The sequence below is a fragment of the Triticum dicoccoides genome, chromosome 1A, assembly GCF_002162155.2.
Source record: "Triticum dicoccoides isolate Atlit2015 ecotype Zavitan chromosome 1A, WEW_v2.0, whole genome shotgun sequence".
Lineage (NCBI taxonomy): Eukaryota > Viridiplantae > Streptophyta > Magnoliopsida > Poales > Poaceae > Triticum > Triticum dicoccoides.
The window spans coordinates 485,077,903-485,085,486 of record NC_041380.1 but is presented as its reverse complement, the minus strand read 5'-3'; the positions used below and the strand labels follow the sequence as shown (position 1 = coordinate 485,085,486).

General features: G+C 44.3%; 1 long non-coding RNA gene across 2 annotated transcripts; it reads right to left on the bottom strand.

Annotated features, from left to right (window-relative positions):
* Positions 1–2,512: 2,512 nt before the first annotated feature.
* LOC119281177 lies at positions 2,513–6,685 on the bottom strand. Of its 2 annotated transcripts, XR_005138291.1 has the most exons (5): positions 6,396–6,685; positions 5,432–5,868; positions 3,283–4,762; positions 3,045–3,180; positions 2,513–2,810 (listed from the first exon to the last, which is right to left on the bottom strand). It is a non-coding gene; the product is annotated as an uncharacterized LOC119281177 (long non-coding RNA). The 2 variants fall into 2 exon arrangements; XR_005138293.1 differs by lacking the exon at positions 5,432–5,868.
* Between the last annotated feature and the right edge of the window lie 899 nt (positions 6,686–7,584).

Genomic DNA, 7,584 nt, shown 5'->3' with positions numbered 1-7,584 from the left:
CTATTGTTGGATATATATTGATGGAGTTATATATTCTTTTGTTTCAATTGCAGGGTTGTCACAACAAACAGATAGAAAAATGCAGTTTGGTATATAAGCCGAGTACTACACTCAGCTTACGACTTCTAAGCCGTCTAGCCCATGATAAAACACTCGGTGTATGTAGCTAAGCCGTACCGCCCAGTAAATGCACTCGGCTTGTATTCATCTAAAAGCCGCGTATGTATAAACGCACTCGGCTTACAGAACCACAAGAACCAGTCTGCACCTACCGGTTTAGTTATAGCCGAGTGTCGGCCCACATAGTACACGGTTTATATGTGACACGTGGCAAATGCTCGAGCCCCGACCAGTGTTAGAAAGCCAGACACGGCATATGAATAAACGGTGACTCTTAAAGGACTTTCGGCTTATAACCAGCACTCGGCTTATCTGTAAGCCATGCACTTCCCGCAACACACGGCTAAGCTACTCCCTCTGTTCCCAAATATTTGTCTTTCTAGAGATTTCAACAAGTGATTACATACGGAGCAAAACGAGTGAATCTACACTCTAAAATATGTCTACATACATCCATATGTTGTGTCCATTTGAAATGCTTAGAAAGACAAATATTTGGGAACGGAGGAAGTAGATGTTATGGCTTACGTGTAAATCGTGTATTCTACCTAGCACGCGGCTTATAAGAACACTCGGCTTACAGGTGGGCCACGTGGCACGTCTGCTTCATGTTGCCGGTCGTGATCCCACTTTGTTTGCCGTGTGCCCCTACTTTATACTCTCAGCTTACCTATAAGTTGTATGCCCGATAAGTGACACTCGGCTTATAGACTCTAAGCTGAAACATTCTAAGCCGAATGCACTATGCCAAGTGTAACACTCAACTTACTGTTCGCCGTGTTTAAAATGACCTTTGCCATGTATGAAACATACACGGCTGAGAAGTATTTCCTGTAGTGAGGCCAATAAGGTATTAGGAAATAAAATTCTAAAATATAATTAGGAAATTAAATCACGACAAGATTAAGTAACATTTATTTAATATGGGCACAATCACATTAATACAGGAAGTCAAATCATGGATTAAATTACTACCGGAAAATGCATTGTCGATCAAGTTAAGAAAGTCCTTCATATGCATGGTTATGAAAGGCGGCAACACGATCTTAACGACGATTGTCCTTCCATATACTTATCTTAATATACGCTATGCAAAGCAGGCCGGCGCTCATTCCGTTTTGAGTTTTCCAATCTCCAGGTCGACTTCGACTTAATCCACCATCATCGATGGCAAGCGTCACGTTCCCGGCGACGGAGTCCATGATGGAACTCTTCGCGATCCCCGGCTTCTCTAATCTCTGGCTGAAGCCCCCTGGCTCCCCGACGACCCTGATCCGGTGGTTGTTCTTCCGCGCAGCCTGGGAAGTCAAGTTGACTCCCGATGATTTCATCAGGGGCGTACCTAACGGTGTCATTGTCTGGATCTCTCCCCATGGCGGCTCAAGCTTCGCCTCGCGCATCAACGTGTCGATAGAAATCCTAGACAACACCTGGGAGCGCACCATCTTCCACGAGGAGCACGAACTCGGCGGTGACATCCCGCTCGTGTCCGTGAAGCTCAATAGGAGCGATCTGGAGGTGACATCTTGCGTTCACAACGACAACATCCCCGTGAGGTGCACTCTCACGTTCATCGACACGAAGAAGCAGAAGAGGCAAAAGAAGGCAGCAGCTAGATCCAAATGGTGGCGCCGGCTTAGAGGAAGCTTATATCGAAATCTGCTAGCTCTAAAGTGCAACTCCAACTTTTCTAAGGCATCAATGATGATGGCCGATGAAAAGTATGATGTGATACCCTACAGCTGCCCGTCGCCGTCGACGATTCACCACTCGATCACGATCTCGGGCTACTCAAAATTTGCACAGATGCCAACCGCCTCGTTGCTGACTGTGCGCAAGTTTCGCTTCATCGGTTTCGCTTGGTGCATCATACTCTACCCCAATGGATCTAACGAAACTTCAGCCGACTCCATCTCCATCAAAGCAGTGAGACACTCAACAAGCGACATCTCCGTCGTGCACTCAGATTCAGGGATCGACATCGCCATCCAAATCTTGGACAAGAGCAACAAGCACGCTCTCTTCTACAGGAAGCAGATGCTAGGCGGCCACAACTTCGTGTTCAACCCCTTAATCGTCAAGAAGACAGAGCTAGAGGCGGCGTCATGCCTAAATGAAGATAGCTTCACCATCGACTGCACCCTAACGTTTGTTATTGACAGGAAGCAGCAGCAAGAAGAGAAAGGGAAGATAACAACAATGGTAAGAGGAGATGACCCATGTCGCTGGAACAATGGCAACACCGACGACTAGAGTTGGATTCAGTCCGCACTCCGATGTTGGGCGATGAATTGTTCAGAAACCTTTAAACTTCTAAGGCAAATCTCCTAGTAGTACTCATTGTGAGGAACACATGTTTTTTCCTTTTAAAAAAGATTTTCGCCGTGTCGGTTCTTTCATATGTCTAGAATTCATGTTCAATTGAGTTGCCTATATGCCTAGCCCTTGATTTACCCAAAATTACAAATATTCAATGATTATATCATATGGCTGTGTTTGTTCGTATGCCTAGCCCTTGATTTACGTAACGATTACCCAGCAGGAGAAGTCTACAGAAAGACTGAAATCTGAATAAGACTGAAAATAACACTGAACCTAACCATGAAATACAGAAAACCTAAAAGTGAAGAAACGATGTGCTGTTCGCATCCGTGTCTTGCCAGTAGGAGAAACACACTTAGCACTTCATCCTGTGCAGGGGATAAATCAAAAACAAACTGAGATACAGAAATAATACAAACATGAAGGAACCATGCATTGTCCGCTGAGTGATATAAGTCAAAATACTTGACTGAAAAGGGAACGCTTTGACAGTATGCGACTTTCCATTCCTTTAGAGAAGAGGTACATGCGAAACTACTTCCGAAGATAGAGACTAATGAAAACTGAAAAAACATCGGTTGCTGCGGGTGGAGAACACACACCTGAATCAAATGAAACAAGCATGCATGCTGAGCCGGAGGAAGCATCTGAGGGTTACTGCTTACGATCCAGAGCACAACCACCTGGAGCCACCCCAAGGGGAATCATCTCAGGTAGCAACACACTGCCCTTCCTTCACTGAAATTTTCATTTATACATATATGCTGCATTTATGTGATTGCCTTACTTGTGAATCATTTTATACATAAAGAAAATGTACTAGAGTTAGATAAGGCTTACTTGTGTCCCTGTTGTTCCACTTGGCAGAGAAGAACTCAATAAAAATGCGATCACCTTCCTGCATAAAAATCTGATAATTGATCAATCACTGAGTATACAAACACTTAACAGAGACTGAAGAAACTAAAACTAAAACTGTGCAATCATGAGGAAAATGAAAACTAGAACTGAGATACTGATAAACACTAGTGTGGGAGACTTGCTGAGTTAATCATGAGCAGACTGAACAAAGAGGCAAACTGGACACTCAGGACAAAAGAAGATAATTGATGGCTGAGGAATAATAATACCTTTATTTCAGGAATGAAAATGACTTGGTAAAAGTAAAACTAGCTAACTGTCCTAGGGGAATTAATGACCATAACAACGAAGACTGACTACAAAACTGAAACATGACAATAATCATGACTGTAACTGAAGGAAAAAGTGACACATACTGGATTTCTTTTACAGAGAAAGACTGAACATGAGATAACGAAAAAAAAACACCTACTGAATATGACTAAGATGATGCAAGAACAACTGAACAATGATGAGTCAACTATCTGAACATTGACTTATAGTCTAACAGAAGATGTGACGACGATCTGAACAATTACTAAAACTGAAATACTGAAATGACAAAACAACTGAGGACAAGGAACATGAACGAGTAGCACGAGAAAGATACAAATAACTGAAACCTGAATAAGACTTAAAATGACACTGAACCTAAAATACAGAAATCTGAAACTGAAGAAAACTGAGGACATATATACTGAAGGACTGAGATAGAGAATGAATACAAATTGAACACTGAGCACTCACGGAAACGATCGAATGAATAAACTGAACAATCACAACATGAAGGACTGAAATAAGAGGAAAAATAATTTCGACATAATGAAACTAAGGAACAAATGAGACTAAAACTGAAAAGGAGATACGAAACTAAGGAAAGGAGACACTGAAACTGAAACCTAGAAAAATGTACAACTGAAGAGAGAAAAACCAATTGAACTAAGATACTGAGGTACAATAAGAAACTAAGGTGAGTGAATGAAAGATGACTTAAACTAACAAACAGAGATAACTGATCTTCTCTCGATGATAAAAATGATGGACTTTGAAATGAATGTAAAAAATTATGCTAACTAACTTAGACACAAATGCCTGTGTGGCCCTCCTAGTCTTCACATTACTTCATCTGCTCATGCCTAAACAATGACGAAAGAAACTGAAGAAACTACCCAGTCTTCACATTACTTCAGCGGCTCATGTTCCTCGTGATAAAAAAGGATGGACTAAATGTTACCCAAAAAAAGTACAAAACGAAGGCTAAAGCTCATGGTGGACTGAACATTGCTAATCTCGACACTTGGCTGGAATCAAATACTAATGGATCACAACGGTGTCGTCCATTTCTGCAGCCTTAACATCAGCTTGTGCTTCCAAAGGCATTTCACACTCAATATGCCCAGCCCATGCCGTGAGATGGAGTCTACATGAACAAAACCAACTATGTTAAGGAAAATTGATAGGAAATGAACAACTTTATAACATCACATAATCTGGTACTACTAGTCTGCTACAAACATACTAATGCGGCAAAAAAAAGTAAAAACAAACTGATGACTAACAGTATCTCTTAGAATCTTACGAAGCCTTTGATCCCAAACAAGTTGGGGTAGGCTAGATATGAAACCCTTTCACGAGGACTTCCCAGGAGGTCACCCATCCTAGTACTACTCTCGCGCAAATGGGTTTCATACCCAAAAGACTGGCTAGTTTTTACGTTGGCTCGCCAAGCCTATCACAACCCTTAGATATGAAACTCTTTCACAAGGACTTCCCAGGAGGTCACCCATCCTAGTACTACTCTCGCTCAAATCGGTTTCATACCTATGGGACTGGCTAGTTTTTACGTTGGCTCGCCAAGCCTATCACAACCCTCCTCCTTTACCCGGGCTTGGGACCGGCTATGCCTAGAAGACATAGGCGGAGTTTGATGACTAACAGTAAAAAGTAAAAAAAAATGTTGCATCTCATGGCTGTACAAAACAAACTGCTCACTATAGCTCTGACTCTTAATAACATAAAATGTTATTCACGTAATAAAAAGAATTAAAATGAAGAAGAAGGCGAAGAGATCAAGTTGTAAACTAATAACCTGAATGTATTCTTCCTAGCTGTTGTCCTTAATAACACGACACAAAAACACTTGATTTGCATGCATTGCTGTCACTGAAGTTCATCTACCAGCTGCTGCCATAATGACTCTTCGCACTGAATAAATCGTCGCGAGCCGCTGTACTTGTCTATGACGCCGCATAACAGAAAGAAACCCTTCGCCTACATGCATTAGCCGCATCTAACGTTTTTGCCCGTAGCAAGCCTGTGCAGACCTCAGCTGCCTGCTAGCTCATGATGGTTCAGACCGACCATGTTGGCCGAGGTTTGAGCTGTCAACAACCCTGTAGTTTTTGGATAATTGCTGACACGAGGCTCCATAAACGTATAACAGTCCTAAATCCACGCCGTCGTCGGGTAATGGATGCCACCGCAGTGAGAGAATGGTGCCGTCTCCGGCACGCCGGCCTGCATAACCTACAGTACCAAAACTAGATCACATCCACTTGCTTGAGAATGACTGAAATAAACATGAGTTGCGAGTGACATGCCGCACTGCTTGTATACCTCCAAAAATATGAACTAAATTTCATAATTTCAGTTTAGGACTGCCACCTAAACAGTTTATGCCAGAAAATGTATACATGTACCTGCTCCACACACCATCTGCTTAGTAAATGAAAAATTGACACTCAACACTTCGTAGAAACAAAAATAGACATCTACATCCAAGACAACATGCACTTGGCGAGGGATATTTTGGGGATAGGATGACACGCGCGGAAGAGGTGGCTGCAACAAATTCAGGGCGCGTTTCTGATGAATCACTAGAAAAATCGCCACGGTTGAACTAAGCTACCGCAAAACATTCCTGCCAAAGACCAACGAACTAAACCACCGGCGCCGGCGAGAATCACGACGAACTGAATCAAGCACGAAGGAGGGCAGACACATAGGACAAAAATTGGACGGAGCGAGGACTGCAGGGGGGCGAATAAATATACCTTGCGCCTCATCGGCGCCGGCGACTAGTACTGCCCCAACCGACTGGAGTTTGCTGGTGGCGAGCACGACGGGGCAGCTCCGTTGAGCTCCTCTTCATGCCCACATCTCTCCAACCTGGAGCCATCCCTGTGAAGCACGCCTCGTGCCTACGAGCTCCCCATGCGGGGACTGGCCGCGCACCATCTCCGCCTCACCGGCGAGGAGACTCGCCTTCCCCTCCGCCATCTCCGCCCGGCCTCGGTCAACCCTTCTCACCTAGAACAAACGGCCGCCGCCCCACAAAACTGAATAGAAAAATTCAAAAAACACATTTTTTTTAACAAACCCACGAAGCTTTATTGAACGGTCACCAAATTGAGACGAAATCAGATTTCCAGGATGACCTAACCAAACATGACGAACTTTACAAGTTTGTGAGCCTTAAGATTCGAGGTTCTAAATTCATGGCTAATCGAACAAGAATAAAAAACTGTAAAACAATCTATTTCAGTCTGGATTGCTTAGGCCACTTTGCAGTCGGACGCAACTGAAAACCTAAAAACCCTGGCGGCGGCGATTAGGGTTTCGGTGGACGGAGAAACGCTCATCGGATCTCTCCGGCGGGGCGACACCTGATTCCGGCAGAAGATGGCGACATCGGCTGGCGGCAAGCAGAACAAGACGGACCCTAGCTCCTCGCAGACGGCTAGGGAACAACTAGAGGAGGCGTTGGGAAAGCTTGGGATCACATATGAGGAGGCGACCCCTCTAGTCATCGATGACAGGGAAGAAGAAGCGCAAAAGTGGCTTCTGGCGGGTAGGGTTTTGCACAGAAAGCTGCTCCACATCCAGACCATCGCTAATGCGCTTCGGCCTGCCTGGGGGAACCCTAGAGGATTGCAATTCAGATCGATGGGCGAGAACACCTTTGTGGCAGAGTTCGAGACGCAACGGGATCGAGATCGCATCTGGATCTGCTCGGCTCGCCGTGGCATGTAAGCAAGAACATTGTAGTACTCGCTGAGTTTGAGGACTGTATGCGACCCGATGAGGTCCAGTTTGACCGGCTCTATATGTGGGCTAGGGTCCCAAATCTCCCCTACAATCTCCAGGATTATTCCTGGGGTAAACTGATCACACAACAGATTGATAAGAACGCCACTTCGGTTCACTTCGATCATGTGGGTGGATATCTACGAGCTAGAATTG